The following is an 18,087-nucleotide window of genomic DNA, read 5'->3' as shown; positions in this document are numbered from 1 at the left end:
GAGCAAGGCTCCATCTCAAAAAAAAAAAAAAAAACCCTTGATAACATGTATTCCAGTGGTTAGTTTTTCTGTTACAGAGATCACGTGTACTCTAACTTGTCAACTAAATTTAAACGGAAAAGAAAACTTTGAGAGAAGATTAAAACGAATGCAATGTGTGTAAATGCCATTTTGATAAGCTCTCATTTCATATTGACATGTTCTGTGGTGCTCGTCTTATATAGCCTAGTTAGGGAAATGTTTTGTTCCAGTCCGGCTTTGTTTTTCTTCATGTGTTCAGATCTTTCCACTTTCCTTTTGTTAATTTTTGGTGTCGTACTTCAGGATATGAATTGAGGGTTGCAAATAACCCGGAGGGCCTTAGTTTGTTTGCTTGTTTGATTTTAGCAACAGTCAACATGGTACAACTGATGTGGCTGGGACTCCTGATTTTTTTTTTAAAGAACAAAGACTGTGTCCTTGTCTTGGCATGGACTGGGTAGCCTCGTCCACCTCCCCACCCGTCTCTCCTTGTTGGTGAGGCATTGTAAACCATGTTAACAGGTAGCATCCACAGAACCCTGGAAAGGTTGTGAAGACCCTTTGGAAGCCTAAGGGTTTTGATCTTATCCAGGTTGTTATCTTAAATTCTGGTACAAATTCCTTTGTTACAACTGGGTTAAGTGGTTTTAACTTCTTTTGTGCCTTCATTTTGAATGCTTAGACTAGAAAGTTGTTTAGAGACTCCTGACCAAATAAAGCCTACTTCCAAATGAGTGGGTTGCCCACGTGTGCTCGTACGTGTCACATACTTCTCGTGTCACATACGTCACGTACGTGCTCGTACGTGTCACATACGTCACGTACGTGTCACAGGGCTCTGCAGCTGTGATACCGCCTTGCCCAGCATGACCCCATTAGCATGTATGTGGCTTTCAGTGGCCATGTACTATGCTTCTAGAGCTTTCTTTCCTATCTTGGGTCCTTAGGAGGGGGCGTGCTTTGTGTGTGGCCAGGCAGAGGTGCATGTTTTAGCTTTTCAATTCTCCTGAAGAAAACAAATGTTGTTGATAAGAACACTTGGCATGGCTTCTGATTTGTTCTTGTGAGGGCTGTATTAGCAATAAATAGACATTTAGTTTGCATATTTAACACCCCATCTTCTTTCAACCCACACCTCTTCACTATAGGATTGGCTTTTCATTACTTAGTAGAGCTTTTAATTACCTGAAGCTTTCGTGTCTTTACTGGGATATAACTTTTCTCCTTATTAACCAGAAAAAGTCACAGAAAATCTTGTAATGTATAATGGAATGGAGTAATATTCACAAACAGGCTTTAGCAGGATTTTTTTTGTTATTGTATTTTTTTTTCTTTTTTCACACTACTTTTATCACAAGAAAGGGGAACTTTTAGAAGTAAAAATTATGTGCTAAAATAATTAACCATCATGAGTAACACACATAGAATGTTGGTACAGTGTTTGCACCAAAGGAATTACATATGGAAGAATGCTGGAATCTTTTACCAAATAAGGGAAAGTAGAGTTCGTTACAGATAGAGGCTTCTAGCACTGAAAAGAGGACATTTTATAAATACTGTGAAGCATTTTCAGAGATAATTAAATAATAGAAAATATTAAACCAATTTAAACAATTTGTAGATTTTTTTTCTAATAACAGTAAGTTTGTCTTCGAATAATTGTTTAAACTGTTCTATTTCCAGCTCCACTGAGTGCCCATGTGTTTTCAGAGAAAACAGAAGTCTTTGATATATGTGGTGGAAGATTTGTTTAAAAAATTTTTTTATAGCGGTAAAATTCATATAACATAAAATTGTCCATTTAAAGGTGAACAACTCAGTGACATTCATTATATTCATACTGTTGTGCAACTACCATCTCTGTCTAGTTCCAAAATATGTTTGTCATGCCGTAAGGAAAGCCTGTACCCCTTAAGCAGTTACTCACCATTCCCCTTTCTGCTGAGCTCCTGGCAACCACCAGTCTGCATTCTGTTTCTATGGATTCACCTATTTTGGATAGTGCATATAAATGCAGTTATATAATATGTGACCTTTTGTGTCTGGCTTCTTTCACTTAGCATAATATTTTTAAGGTTCATCCATGTTGTAATGTATCAGTACTTCATCCCTTTTTATGGGTGAATAATAGTCCATTGTATCCAGTTGTATCCAGAAGATTTGTTTTTCATTGCCTAACTTCAGGGCTTCAGTCTTCAGTCTTTGTTCTGAAATGGATATAAAGTTAATGTATGTCTGTCTCTCACCCAATGATCATGCCAACACCTTTTCTTTTTTTCTTTTCTTTTCCTCTCTTTTCTCTTTTCTCTCTTTTCTTCTCTCTCTCTTCTCTCCTCTCTTCTTTTCTCTTTTCTTTTCTTTTTATTCTTTTCTTTCCTTTTCGAGACAGTCTTGCTCTGTTGCCCAGGCTGAGGTGCAGTCTTGGTTCACTGCAACCTCTGCCTCCCAGGTTCAAATGATTCTTATGCCTCAGCCTCCCAAGTAGCTCGGGCCACCGGTGTGACCCACCACGCCTGGCTAATTTTTGTTTTTCTTTTCTTTTTTTTTGGTTTTATAGAGGTGGAGTGCCGCCATGTTGGCCAGGCTCGTCTCAAACTCCTGGCATCAAGTGATCTAACCACCTCAGCCTCCCAAAGTGCTGGGATTATAGACATGAGCCACCTTGCCTGGCTGTGCCAACAATAATTATTTAGAAGTATGTTGAGAATACATCCCAATAATAGAAGTGAAAGCTCTTTAAAAAGAAAAATACTCTAAACTTACCAGCTGATCTTATGTTTCATTTAGAATGGCTATATTCTTTGCAGTACCCTAGCGTTGTAGAAATTCTCCCCCATGATTGCACAATCCACTCCTTCTCAGCCAGCGTGCACCTGGAGTCAGCTTTGTTTGGCCTTAAGGTGTCCATGGTCCAGCAGGGAGAGGGCAGATGGGTCAGTGTTGTCCTGCTAGTGATGAGTATCCCATGGTGGGCATGCTGATGCCACGCAAGGGAGAGGGTGTCCAGTTCCAGTTCTGTGCATGGCAGTGGTGCAACCACTTATCAAGGTACAGGTGGGGACCTAGGCTAGGGCAGGAGGAGGAAGGTGTTCTTTACAGACTGCAGGACTTGGAGGCAGCCTGTCGTGGGGAAGGGCATGGGTAAAGGGTGAGCTGGGACCCCAGGCAGGTATGGAGCAGTTCAAGGCCATCAAGTGTCCTTCATTCTTCAGTCATTAGAGTATCTCTGAAAGGTTTTTCATTGAATCAGAATTCCCCGAATTCATTAATTCTAAAGCTTAAGTAAATTCAGTAATAATAAACTATTGATTATCCAAGTGATGAATATAAATCCATAAGGTTTTCCAAATCCCCAGAAATCCCTTTCCTCTCCCACCTGGTTTTGCTGAGTGCCTGTCTCTGTTGTCTCTTTCTGATTCCCACCTCTCACTTTTCCTCCATTTTTCTGCTTAATGGCTTTATACTTTAAAGTAGGTATTCTGAAAATTCCAATTTTATGAATGTTGTAACAATGAGAACTTTGATCCATTGAAAGATAAAAATAATCATTACATTTTATACTTCAAGGGTCATCCTTAATATTCTTCATATTTTTAATGTAGCTGCGTGATTTGAGTAGTTGAGTTTGGGATTGGATAATGTATTTATCGATTGATTAACTCTCTGTGGGTCCATACATACCCCTCTTAATATTCCTGTGGTCCCTTTTTAGTCCTCTTGTAAAAACTTGATAATATTAATCTCTGCCAAAGTTGATGCAGTTGTTGTGAGTGGTGGGACGCAAGTGTGTTGATGTATTCTTGGAGACAGCAGAAAACAGCACCACCTTCAACTGTTTTGTCATGAACATCTTGTATCTATAATTGTGTGCTAAGTCAGAATTAATGTTATTTTGTTAATTCAGATTATTGTGAAAATCTCCACAGGAGGTTACTTAAGCAAGTAACAAATTTATGATTCTGTTTGTAGAAAAACTCCAGCTCATCTAGCCAGCTACATTGTTCCAGGGCTGCATGGTGTCAGCATAGGGATGAGGCTCAGAGTAGAGACCAAGCGTGCCATTCCTCTCCCTTTCCCCCTGTTAATTGCCTATCCGCCCAGTGGTACCTTCTGAACTTTTAGAAGTCCTGGTAGGATTTCCACATGGTTCATTAGAATTCATTTATTTTTTTTCCATCTGTATTTATTTTTGTTGTACTTTCTGGATCATTATTTTTAGATAGTTCCTTTTTACATGCATTGGTTAGGTTTTTTATGTAATCTCTCCGTTAAGCGTACTGGAGGATGAGTGACCTCAGTATTTAAATTTTTCATAGGTAGGATGAAATGTCTTTTCTGAGTGTGGGTATTTCTGTTCCATTCTTCTTTTCCAGGCAGGCTTTCATTCCGTGCTGCGGTTTGGATTCGGGGAATACTGACACTTCTGTCAGGGTCGCTACTGCTATGAAGTATGGAAGGGCATTTTGATACATGAGGCATAACTGTAATTACCCGTGGGGCTTGGTTTGTGCCGTTTTCCACCTCTTCATCATATTTTGAAAAACTGAGGCCAAAAGCGAAGTTCATTTTCCCTTTTAAAAGCTTTTTTTAAAAAATGATGAAAGAGCTTTATCAATGTTTTGAATAACCAAGAAAATATTTCTTATTGTTGATAATCTGCAATTTGCAAGTGCAGCGAATCTTGTAGGTAGATTTACCTTGATATGTTTTTTGAAATGGTAGAATTTAATATATTAAAACATGGTTTTTAGTTAAAATAGGATGTTAAAGGAATAGAGCGCATGAACAGAAAACTTTCCACTTGAACCCATTTTGTTTCATCTGGCAGTGGATATGGTGTCCCTGGCAGGATAGGGCTTCCACCTCCTGCTGGTGCCAGTAGGACAGGGAAGAGGTGGGGAACACTGTGTCTCCACCTCCCAAACGTATTACCTCCCAAGTCAGATCCCTGGCATTGTTTGAATACTTGCGTGTTTGTGTGTGGGGTGATGTTTTCCTGAGAATGTGGTAAAATAATAGAAGGTCCCAGGGTTCCTCAATCTGCAGACCACAGCTGAGTGGTGGTGTGTGCCTCTAGTCATGAGGTGAAGCATAGGTGAAATTCGGATCCATAGGAAGACAGACAGACTTTGCAAGTTAGTAAGCTAACTCGCTAGAGGAAATGGTAGACTCCTGTGCTGGCTGCCAAATAAAAAGCCTTTCTCCACAGTTCTGGTCTCATGTACACCTTCAGGACCTTGGATGAGCTCGTGTGTTCAGGAAATTGGGCACCAAGATTTTTTTTGTATCTTTGATTTTAGTTGATAAGTAGTCCTTCCAGGGAAAGTATTCATTGGATGCCCTTTCTACACTGTGGCATTGTGCAAGAGGTATCAAATTTTAAAGTAAAAATGCACAACCCAGCCAAGTGCGGTGGCTTACGCCTGTAATCCCAGTACTTTGGGAGGCTGAGGCGGGTGGATCACGAGGTCAGGAAATGGAGACCATCGTGGCCAACATGGTGAAACCCCATCTTTACTAAAAATACAAAAACTAGCTGGGTGTAGTGGTGCATGCCTGTTAATTTCAGCTACTCGGGAGACTGAGGCAGGAGAATCAACTTGAACCAGAGAGTTGGAGGTTGCGGGGAGCCAAGATTGCGCCCCTGCACACCAGCCTGGGTGACAGAGTGAGACTCCATCTCAATGAAAAAAAAAGGGCTCATGACCCAGCACGGTGGCTCACGCCTGTAGTCCCAGCACTTTGGGAGACTGAGGCAGGCGGATCACGAGGTCAGGAGATCGAGACCATGCTGGCTAACACGGTAAAACCCCCTCTCTATGAAAAGTACAAAAAAAAAAAAAAATTAGCCGGGCGTGGTGGCTGGCACCTGTAGTTCCAGCACTTTGGGAGGCTGAGGCAGGTGGATCACGAGGTCAGAAGTTCGAGACCATCCTGGCTAACACGGTAAAACCCCTTCTCTATGAAAAGTACAAAAAAAAAAAAAAAAATTAGCTGGGCGTGGTGGCAGGCGCTTGTAGTCCCAGCTACTTGGGAGGCTGAGGCAGGAGAATGGTGTGTGCCCGGGAGGCAGAGGTTGCAGTGAACAGAGATCATGCCACTGCACTCCAGCCTGGGAGACTGAGCAAGATTCCGTCTCCCCCCCCAAAAAAAACAAAAACAAAAACAAAAAAAACCCACGACCCTGATCTCTCAGAGCTTCCATATTAATACATCTACACAATGTGAAATGCAAATCCACTTAATATTTGTTGCAAAAATAATTTATTTGACCTGTTATTTTAACTATTTGACATAAAATCTCTAAATCAAAATAATCAGCAACAGTTTGAAGTGTATAAATATGTATTTCTTTCAGTTCTGTGAACATTTTTAGACAGGATGACTCTTTATCTTCTTTGTAAGCAAATAGCATCAAAGAGTAACATTTCTGCGCCTTTATGGTATGTACCTTGTGGCTAATTTGCCCATGAAGGGATAGGCATTGTGTTTTGTTGCTTAAGTCACATAAGGCTTTTAAAGCATTTCCAAACTCACCTATTTTTGCTCTAAGGGGTATAAGGTGTTAAAAATGAATGGAAGTTAACTCATTCTCACCTTGTCTGCTGACTTCCTTTTGTTCTTTTCTGTAAGATCTCATAAAGCTGTATGCATCAGCCGCTCCCAGGGGCCTTCTAAGGCCTCAGTCCAGCAACAGTGCTACAGATGAGGAAGGGAAAAAAAGACACTATGTCATCATGTCATTCTTTTAGACTTGGTAAGAAGTATATTCAAGCAGATCAGATGCTCTCAGAATCACAATGTGTTGTACAGCTAGTAATTAAAGCTGAAGTCCACATTGAATAAGAAATAATTTTTTATTGATTGCTGGCGTTTGTGAAAAAGGTTTAATTAGACCAGGATATGGAGGGGACTTATCGACAGTGCCATTATACATTGTTGACATGGTTATTTTCTGTATCTCATTTTGCCTGGGAATTTGTCATTCTCTTCTACTTTCTTATCAGTAGCGCTGCTTTTACACTTATTAGCCATAGCTGTTTGTCTTGCTTATTTAAACTTGTACATGGCACATGCCCAAAGGTTTTTCCAGGCAAAATTTCTTTAAAGCAGGATTTGAGATTTTCCATCCCCTTCCATCTGGTGGGTTATTCCGGTGAGTGTTAATCTCCTGTCTTTGTCTTAGCCTCTCTATGGTCTTTGGTTGCCTCCTTGTTCTCTGTAGATCTCTGAGTTGGTCATTAACTGTCAACAGTCAGCACTTGCTGCCTCTCAAGCCTTTTCCCCTCCTGGCTCTGCCCTGGTTTTTCTCTCTGACAGGGATCTAAGTTGGAATTCTTTCCAGTGTGGAATCCTGGGTGTCCACCGTGTCACTCTGACTTCCAGATGATAATGAGTGTGATCATGGGCAGAATGAATGTCTCTCTGCTGGGATTAAAAGTTAGGGGAAGGCAAAGACAAATATTACATGTTCTCATGTATATGTGGGAGCAAAAAAGTTGATCTCTTGGATGTAGAGAGTAGAGTGATGGTTACCAGAGACTGGAAAAGGGGGTGGTGAAGAGGGGTAGAGATTGAGTACAAACATTCAGTTAGATAGAGGGGAATACATTCTAATAGGATGACTGTAGTTAACAGTAATTTACTGTATATTTCCAAATAGCTAGAAGATTAGAAATGTTCCCAACACAAAGAAATGGTAAATGTTTGAAATGATGGATATTCTGATCATTAAACACCGCATACATTATACATTATACATTGCATACATGTCTTAAAATACAATATTTACCCTATAAATTTGTACAAATATTACACATCAATAAAAAGTAAAAGGGGAAGACATAGGTTTAGGCATAGATTTTCACCCTAAGGACCTTTTGACAGGGAAGACCAGGGATGGTTTTAGGGTATGGGGAATCTGTGTAAGTTGGCCATTAGTGGTCAACAGGCGGCAATAACTGTCTCAGGTCCCTCCTGCTCCCGGCCCTGTCCTGGTTCTGCTTGCCAGCAGAGATCTAAGTTGGAATTCCTTTCCAACACAGAATCCTGAGTGTCTACCATGTCAAAATTGTGTCAAAATTTGTCTGTATGTGTTTTTCTTGATAGGAGGGTCCCCAGAAGGCACCACATTCTCAGAGACTTCTGACCCCTAAAACTTTAGAAATCAGCAGTCAATAAAAAGGTCTCAGTTGTGTCTTCTTAGTCCCCATGGCAGTACATTTGAACATTTAAAAGTGGAGAGTTGCTACTGAGGACTTTGTTTTGTGGATGAAACTTTGAATGAGGATTGTTGGTGAGAGTTGGATTGTTGTTGTATGAGGAAGTGCACCTTGGAATCTAATGGGGTCTTCACGGTGGGGGAGTCAGCTGTGGCACTGTTTGTATTCCATTCATCATTCATCCCTCCATCCAAGCGCCCAATGTGGAACTCAGAAAGATGACTAACACATACCCCCTGCTGCTCTTGTTTTTCTAGTGTGTGCTGGGACCATTTACATTTAGTTCTTTGGAGAACACAACTACTTAGGATTTTTATTGTTGTTGTTGTTTTCCTGTACATTGTCTTCTTATTTCCCTTCTTCTGGGTACCCACCCACCCTCTCTCCCCTTCCTCACTGCTGTTTCGTAGGGGTTCCCAGATTCCTGTGAATAAAGCAAACCAATGTGCAGATGTGTGTGCTTACACGTGCAGACGTAATTGAGGAGGTAAGAGGAACCTGCACAAGGCTTTAGTGAGTAAGCTGAGAAGTTATTTATGTATAGTGAGACCTAGTAAATGGTGATGTTGCAGGTGAGGCAATTGATTTGGTCAGAATATGCCTCCAGAGAAATCACTGGTGAGGCCTGCATGCACATTGAAGAGTATCTTAGATCTAGGCTTGGGTTCCCCCCTGCAGCTCACTTATGAATAACAACTTGTGCAAGAGGTTTAAACATTTTCTATAATGAAGGGGGAAAAAATTAAGGTTAGGGTTAAGCTTAGATTGTTTGCTGATTGGTTTGGATATTGGCAGTTGCTACAAAGCCCAGGGTGTTCTTTGTTTATCAGCAGCAAGCTTATCAAGTTACTGACGTTCAAGCTGAGTTTCCTTCCCTCCCCCCTTCCTTCTTCTCCATTGACATTTTTTTTTTTTAAATAGGTAGGGAGGCATTTAATCTTGTAACAGCATGAGAATAGTTTAAATGTCCCTCCTCTAGCAGTGTGTTTATAGCAGCGTAGGTTAGGAAAGCCCAGCTTGCACAGCTGAGCTCTAAAGTGCATACGTCCCTTTAGTTCTCATGCACACACTGGCCAGTGAGACCCCCAAACTGCGAACAGAGAATTCTAGTTGAGGTAAAAGCATGAAGTTTTTCTTTATTGACCAAGTAACAACTGTGGAATCATTTAAAAATTTCTGAAAACATGAAACAGGTGTTTATAAGGAATTTTCTGACTTAAAAAAATTTGTGAAATACCAACTTTACTAAAAACTACTAATTCATAATTTTTTGATTTATTGATAATTTCTAGTCTGGAAAAGAATTTTTTTGAAAATCACTGATATTTTTAGTATACTGTTGTTTTCAAATTGAGTCCTCATAGTGTGGTCGACTCTATTCTACCAAATTAATATTGAACAAGCTGTTCTGAACCTAAGAAAGGTTTGTGAAAAATAAGCATGAAGGAAGACGTCAAGAGATCACTTAAAAAAATATCTATCTATCTATTTATCTATTTATTTATTTATTTTTTAAGAATTAGGTCTCTGTTGGCCAGACTGGAGCACAGTGGCACAATCATAGCTCACTGAAGCCTTGAACTCTTGGGCTCAAATAATCCTTCTCTCTTAGCCTCCTTAGTACCTAGAACTACATGTGTGTACCACCATGCCCAGCTAATTTGTTTATTTATTTATTTAATTTATTTATTTTTACTTTTAAAGAGGTGAGATTATAGGCACTAGCCACCGTGCCCAGCCAAAAGGTCACTTTTTTTTTTTTTCTTGTTGGGGAGAAATGAATAACAGGAACACCAGTCATGATTTGATGTGTTTTTTTCCAGGGCAGACAAATAAAGATCATGTTATGATGTTTGTTATCACAGAATGTGTTTGTTTTTGATAGGGGGTGGGTGCTGAAGGCTAAGTGGTTAGAATCATTCTTTTTCTAAAGGTATAGTCATTAATACTCCTTGATTCAAATCACTGTTACTTAAGTTATAAACACGTGGATTTATTTTCTAACCTCAAAATTATAGTATCTTACCACATACTTGCATGCCTTTTTGAGTTAACTGTTGGCGATGATTCTTAGCTCAACTGTGGCCAACTATGGGTAAGAGAATTAGAAAGTTGTTTTCAGTGTGTGAACTTTTATGATTTTCTTCCTTGGTTACCATACTCAGTTTTTTCTTGTTCTCTTGCTATACAAGATGAGTAGCTGGTGACTCAGATGTCCCCCATGCTGCATGTACAGTCCCATCCAGAGAATGTTGTGGGCTGTGTAAACCTCGAGGCTCAGAGTGGCTGCCATTTTCCTAAAAGAGAAGTATGGCTGCTGTTGGCTTCAATGTTCAACTTTACAAAAATTCACATAATTAATGAAGATCAAGGCATCTGCAAACATTAATGTGATCACAAAGGACAAATCAATTCCCTGAGAGGGGAAAAAGTTAAAATGCTAGTTTGCTTACTACTCCAATCAAGGCCTTCTCAAGAAGTATGTGAAATTTTGACACAAGGATTAACATGGAGCATTACTTAGGCCATGGGGTGCCTTGGGGGACATGGATCGGCAACCATTTCCCTTTGCTCACAGCACCCAGATTTTGTTCTAGGGACCACTCTTATCTGCACTGCATAGCACCCACGCATTTTGGGTGAAATTAACCCCAACTAGCATTAGAGCATCCTCCCTTCCCCAAAAGATGGACTATACCCTACCCTGTAATCAGCAGGGAGGCATTTCCTGGCCACAGTTCAGGTTGATCCCTTAGAACGCTGCTCAGAACTGTGGTTTGGTGGTTCTGGGAAGCAGTGTTCTCTCTGGATGTGAATAAGGGTCCACATAGCTCCAGTAGGTGTCTGAGGACATCTGGAGGGAAGCCAACCTAAGGATAAAGTCATTGTGGGGTGAGAGACAGGACTGGAAGAATCACTGAAAACTGCAGTAGTAGCCCAGAATAAACTGTGCCTGAAACCTACCCTATTTTTGTATTTTTCCAGTTTTAAGGAAATAAATCCCCTTCATTGTATAGTCAGTTTGAATCAATTATTTTTATCTCTTTGGGATTGGTTTTTGGTTAATCTCAGCAATTCAGAAATAGCTGAAGAACTATGCTGTGGGTTTAGACATCATGCTATGACAAAAAGAAGAGGATCTTAGAAGCATGGGACATTCACTGAAGTTTTATGAGCCTTTCCTGAATCCCTTCAAATCAGATTCAATTCTCTCTCTTCTGTGCTTAGAAATGCTGCCTGTTAAGTCGGGTTGGCTACAGCACCCATCTCGGATTCCTTGTGATTCAAATTGTAAAGCAGATTCTTCTGGTCTGAATATGAGGCCAAAATACAAGACAGATCAAAAATGGAGAACATATTGCAAATTTCCCCACAAAAGATTGAAGGATGCATTTACCATTCATTGCACAAGAACTGTAGCGTCTGTGCTTTTAGGCATGGAAAATGCAGGGTTTGACTATAGAGTTTAGACTTTAAAGTTGAGAATTGTTTCTTTAAGAAGAAATATAGAATATTATTCAGTCCTAAAAAGGAAGGACATTCTGACACATGCAACAACATGAATGAACCTTGAGGACATTATGCCGAGTGAAATCAGCCAGTCACAAAAGGACAAATACTCTATATGATTTCATTTAGATGAGGTTTCCTAGAGTAGTCATATTCAGAGACAGAAAACAGAATGATGGTTGCGGGGGGTTTGGGGAAGGGAGCGAAGGTTTCACTTTTGCAAGATGGAAAAAGTTCTGGAAATGGCTGGTGGTGATGATGTACAACAGTGTGAACGTACTTAACGCTGCTGCGCTCTATACTTAAAAATGGTTAAAATGGTAAATTTTGTTATGGATATTTTCCCACAATTAAATTTAAAAGGAAGATGAGTAGTACTCTGCTCATTATTGGATATTACATCAGGGAACTGGAGGTAGGGTCGCACTTACTGGTTTTGTAGCTCGGAAACCTGGAACCAGACTCCTACTCCAGCTGGGCAGCCCCAGGTTTGAGTCCTGACTTCTTTGGAGGTTGTCTGACTTCGAGGTTAATAATAACCTGCCTTAGTCCCAGAGTCCTAAGAGGGAAAATCGGTTATAATACCTGAGTCCATGTGCATCAAGCCCTTGCTGGTGCCAGGCCCCTGGAGCACTCAGAAATGGATGACCCCCAGCTGGTTCAGGCCAAGCCATCCCTGGTGTAGCAGGCGGGGCCATTGCCTTACTCCCCTCCACTTCCACCTCCACCTCCACATGGAAGGTGCCTTTTGTGTCCTGCCCCATCTCTGTTTTAACAGTCACAAGACTGTAGGCAGATCTAAACTTGTTTGCACATTATTATCACCTGGGGAGCTTTTCAAATTCCAAAGTCAGGCTGCCACCCCCACCTCTGGACCAACTGAATCACCATTTCTAGGGGTGGGACTGGGCATCTGTGTTTTCAAGGCTTCTGGGTGGGTACCTTGTGCAAACAAGTTCAGGGACCGTTGCCCTAGACATTGTTCTTCCCCTCATGTCTCAACCTGGGCCTCCTACCACTGCTGCCACCACCACAGCTATGCCACCTGGGAAGTGTCCCAAGCCCCCACCTGTGGGGGAAGCAGCTGGGGAGGGGTCTTTGGCCATCTCTGCAGCTGTAAGGATCAGAGCAACATCTGGCTTCTGTGCCTGTGGCCCCTGCTGGTGCTGGGCCCCTGGTCCGCACTGAAGGATCCAGGCGGAGTACAGTGGGTCTCCCCCACTGCTCAATGAGGGTTTCCGATTCAGCAGGTCTCAGGCTGATTGTATGATGAGAATTTGCATTTCTGTCAAGTTCCCAGGTGATCCTGTTTGGGGTCTGGGACCGCACTTTGAGAACCACTGGTCTATTAAACAAATCTTTGCAAATTAGGGAGGTGTGTTGTGGGAGGAGGAGACTGATAGTTGAAAGAATATTTGCTTAAATACAGTGCCTAGTATTTGCTGAGTACGCAGCCTTCTTTCTGGCTTTAATCATACAGAGACTTTCTCAATCATGTGCAATTGCACATCCTTTAAGCAGCTTTTGACTGACTTTGGTTTTCTCTTTGTGGTGATTTTCCTTAAACTCTTGAAGGAAGGGTGGATGGGACAAGAGAGATTTTATTTGTTTATTTTAATTAATTAATATTTATTTATTTATTTATTTATTTATTTATTTATTTATTTATTTATTTTTTGAGATAGAGTCTCACTCTGTCTCCCAGGCTGGAGTGCAGTGGTATAATCTCGGGTCACTGCAACTTCCACCTCCCGAGTTCAAGCAATTCTCCTGCCTCAGCCTCCTGAGTAGCTGGGACTACGGGCATGTGCCACCATGCTGGGCTAATTTTTTGCATTTGTAGTAGAGATGGAGTTTTGCCATGTTGGCCAGGCTGGTCTCAAACCTCTGACTTCAGAAGATCCGCCTGCCTTGGCCTCCCAAAGTGCTGGGATTACAGGCGTGAGCCACTGTGCCCAGCCAGATTTTATTTCTTTAAAAAAGAAACTTACTAGTTAACAGGACACTTGCATTCTTGGTACTTGATTTTGTCAGCATTATTTATAAGAGCCTCTTCCCTTCTTCCCCCGTTGAGCCCAGGCTCTGAAATAGTGTAGGTGTGCGTGAAGTCCCCCTACCTGCCGTTTGACCAGACATTGGTGCTGGGCGGCCCTCACCTCCACCTCCTCTCATCTGAGGCCCCAGCGGTGTGCAAGGCTGTGGTCTGTCTTAAGTGTGTTTTCAAAGCGGCTGTTTGGTCTGTGCCTTGGATGTTTTTCCACAGATAAGCCCTAAAGAGAACCACATCTTAAAACGCCCGTGACCTTGAATGGTCTTTCCGGAGGGGCGGCTGGATTTATGCTCTCATCGTCTCAGGTATGTGTCAAGCCACTGTTGGTTCAGAGCTGGACACAGGTGCTTAGGAAAATTCCTCACTGAAGGGTTTTCAGGATTTACAAGTTCTTGCTGTTTTTGTGACCTTGTGTGGTTTCTGGTTTCACAGAAGGCTTTGTTTCTTGGTTCTTGTTGCTGCTTTCAGCCTTGGCCTGTAATCACTGGGCGCCAGGGAGGGCTGCGGTCTGTTTCCTGGGGTGTGCTCAGGGGTGTGCTCAGATACCGTGTCAGTTCACATGTGTCGCTGCAGTGGCAGAGGGCCAGGCAGGAGGGGCCGGTGTCCTGAAGCACACTCAGTCACTAATCAGGGCCTTTGCTTGGATTTTGCACTTGCACCAGTGGAGACATTCCTCAGAGCTACTCAGTGTGGTTTGTTTTAAGTGGGCCATCCCTCAATTCATGTGACCTGGAACTTGGTTAATGTGCTTTCCAAGGTTAAAGTTTAGACGCTGTTTGTTAAACCTTTCAAAGAGGGAAGAAGGTTGCCTTGAATTCATTTCCAGGGTTTGGGAGTCTGAGAGGGAGGTGGTTAGGGACCTGGGGAGGCCCTGAGAAACAAAGTGCTTGTTAAGGACACAGTCTGCTCACCGACCTCAGAAGTCTCTAGACTTCTGAAGAAGTCCAAGCAAGGAACGATGACCAAAGAGGAACTTCAAGGGTGCAGGCAACTCTAGGATCTCAGGCAGCACTTCTTAGGGATGGAACGAGCTGCTGAGGAATGACCCCTCTGGGGGCTGTCCAAAGTCAGAGCAGACACAAGCTTAGCTCTCCAGGCCCCATACCATGGTGGGCAAGAGAATGGCAAGTGCATTCTCACAGCTGACAGGGAGAGCAGCATTTCAGCCTAAGGAAAAGAGAACCACACAGATGTAAGATGAGGTCTGCACTCACTCGCCTGGTCATGCAGAGACGGAGCTGGGAGCAGCTGCTTGACTTTTCAGAGAGGTAGCACATGTTTACTGTAAGGGTCCCAAATGTAGACCACTGCAGATGGTAAGGTCTAGATGGAAGGACCAATAGTAGGGAAGTAGGGGAGAAGAAAGTAAAACCTTACAGTATAAAGACGCATAGATGCTCTTTTGTTTTTGAAATGTGTACAGAGGGTTAGGTATTGTCATTTATTGAGCACCTACTGCATGACAGAGTATTCAGCAATGACAATGCAGAGCTTAATAAGAACAGGTTCTAGACTAATCTTTTAGGGGGTAGGGACAGAACAGAAATGGATAATTATGCCACTGTCCTAAGAACATGAGAGAGTGCTGGTGGACAGAACAGTGACATATTCCCAAGGTCGACGGAAGCCTTCACAGAAGATGCAAAGCCCATACATGGTCCTTGGAGTCATGCTATGTGGTGACTAGTTATCTTAACAGTCGTAGGAAAACTGAGAAGCTGTGAGGCATGTTCCATCTGTCTTTGTGGGCATTATCTTCATTATTTGTACAATTCAGAGTGCTTGATGCCCTTTGCTTCATTCTCACAATCCTTGACACTAAACTGTGGGCTTGGGTTATAGTCACTCTTTCTGTTATTCACGTCATCTTGTCCTACCCCTCCACTTCACAGATGAGAAGACTGAGACCCAGAGAGGATCATGATTTTCAGTTGACCAAATGGTGCAGAAACTCAGTGGTCACAGCGGCCCTCTAGCTCTTTCTCACCCACAGGGCCCTTGACAAAAGAGTACGGTCTTTCTCCCTGGGAGCAGGGTTGAGGAGTGGGCGCAACCCTGGCCTGGGTGGCCATATGCCTATTTCCCCTCCCTTGGCCCATAGGTCTGTATCTTGGGTGAGGTGAGAAAGTAAGGCTGCTCCTTGACTGTGGTCCCTTTTGTGTCTGTCCTGCACTGGGCCACCTTCCCAGGGGCCTTGCATTAGCCTGGTAGGGGCCTTGAAGTGAGAGTGGGTGGATCACACGTGGCAGATCTCTGGCAGTGACCTTTTCTGTGGATTTCCAGTGACTGATGATAGCCTCTTTGGAAGTTAGCATATGCATAGCTCTCTGTCTTTTGAAATCAGTGGGAAAACCCACCACCAGCCCCAAAACCAGCTGTTTTTCTTCTTATGAACAGATATCCATGAGGAGCAGAAGAGTAGTTTTCTTGTAAGTACTCTGGGAGTGCATAATACGTTTTAAGTAAGATTAAAAATTATGTCTTATTCTTACTAGCATCACTGTCAGATAATTGAACGTGAGAGCATTCAGTGCTGTGTGCTTCGTACGAAGTAGTAACATCAATTCAGTGTTCAGTACATCCACTTTGTTCAAGAACAGTGTATTCAAGGTCAGTGTATTTTGGCTGTGCTACAGAGTTCTGGAAATTCCCAAGAGAATAAGTTTTCACCTGTTATATAATCCAGCACAAGTGACTGTGTAGCAGCAACCTCATGTTTAGTGATGACTTTAAAATGCAATTGATTCTGAAATTTAGCTTTTAAAAATTTTGGCTTAAAAAAATTTTCTCTTAAGGTTTAAGGTAGGCTTCTTTATTTTTTTTTTTTTCAAGAAATACTTATAGAACACTGTTCTGTGCTATATACCATTCTAAGCACTTTACAAATACTAATTCATTTAATCCTCAACCTTGTTAGGTAAGTACTGCTATTCTCACTGTACAGATGAGGAAACAGCCTCCGAGGAGTTAAAACAAGTTGCTCAGGTTACACAGTCAGCAGTTTGGACTACTTCAGTTTCAGATAATCACTGAAATTTTACTGTTTTGAGCTACACGTTTCAAAATCTTTTCTGGTGCGGAACTGTCATTAAATCATATAATCCGCTTCTCTAGAGTCAAAGGTTGACAATACATTAGCACTTGACCTCCAGCACCTCTCCCTGGAGGAGGACATTCCATCTGCAGGGAGCCAAGTTGGACGTTGGAGCAACTCTGGGACCACAGCCCTCCAGCAGAGGGAACACGAGAGCAGGCTATCTGTGGAGATGTCCTGTTGGCACAGGGGTGAAGATGGAAGGAGGGGAACCCAAGCAAAGAAAGGTGGGGAGATGAGTTAATTAGCAGTTTACCCTCCAGGCTCAGTGGGCAAGTCAGCCTAGGAATCTAGAGTTAGTTCCCTTTTCTGTTGTGACCATTGAAGACGTTCACCAAATTCTCTGGCCCCGGGATGTCAGCTGTGGTAGTGACTTGCATAGGAGGTTTTGATTTTCCGACATGCCTCACACACTTTAACTCCACCTCTTCAGAGTTTGTGGCCAACCAAGAATGGAGCCAGGTGGCTTTTTTTTTTTTTTTTTTTTAATTTATGTAATAACAGCAAACATTCATGTTTATTGAAAACTTATTTCTGTGTCAGGCACTTTCTAAGTGCTTTGCAATGTATTGTCTCGTTTAATAGTTGCTTAAATTAAGAGAGTAGGCCGAGGCAGGTGGATCACCTGAGATCGGGAGTTCAAGACCAGCCTGACCAACATGGAGAAACCACATCTCTACTAAAAATACAAAATTAGCCAGGGTGGTGGCGCATGCCCGTAATCCCAGCTACTGGGGAGACTGAGGCAGGAGAATCGCTTGAACCTGGGAGGTGGAGGTTGCGGTGAGCCGAGATCATGCTATTGCACTCCAGCCTGGGCAAAAAGAGTGAAACTCTGTCTCAACAAATAAATAAATAAATAAATAAATAAATAAATAAATAAATAAATAAATAAATAAAATTGTAAGGTGAATATGTAATCTACTTGATGGAATTTGTTTTAACTGCCTTGAAAAGTTTTATAATTTCCTATTTACAGATGAAATTAACATACTAATTATAAATCATTCCTCACTGTTCACTTTAGGCAGTCTGTCTCCTTAAGAATCTCCTTATGGTTTAGATAGATAAGTGAATTGCTTTATGTTTTTGGAAGTAATAAAACTGCATTTCTTTTTAATTAAACAATCCAGATAACAAGTAGTATTTCTAGTAGGAAACTTGCAGGATGTATTTACAGAAAGTCTACA

The 18,087-nt window shown here is 41.9% G+C and overlaps 1 protein-coding gene and 1 long non-coding RNA gene across 3 annotated transcripts in view; one reads left to right on the top strand and one right to left on the bottom strand.

Annotated features, from left to right (window-relative positions):
• The window catches only part of IGF1R (insulin like growth factor 1 receptor), a 316,842-nt gene that overhangs the window by 113,800 nt on the left and 184,955 nt on the right, over positions 1–18,087 (top strand). The window lies entirely within an intron of this gene.
• Positions 9,362–13,998, bottom strand: LOC111548390. The gene is made up of 4 exons (XR_002733390.2): positions 13,871–13,998; positions 12,185–12,312; positions 10,947–11,113; positions 9,362–10,540 (listed from the first exon to the last, which is right to left on the bottom strand). It is a non-coding gene; the product is annotated as an uncharacterized LOC111548390 (long non-coding RNA).

This window comes from Piliocolobus tephrosceles, chromosome 6 (genome assembly GCF_002776525.5).
Source record: "Piliocolobus tephrosceles isolate RC106 chromosome 6, ASM277652v3, whole genome shotgun sequence".
Classification (NCBI taxonomy): domain Eukaryota; kingdom Metazoa; phylum Chordata; class Mammalia; order Primates; family Cercopithecidae; genus Piliocolobus; species Piliocolobus tephrosceles.
The sequence above is the reverse complement of the archived record's forward strand: the minus strand, read 5'-3'. Positions and strand labels throughout refer to the sequence as shown.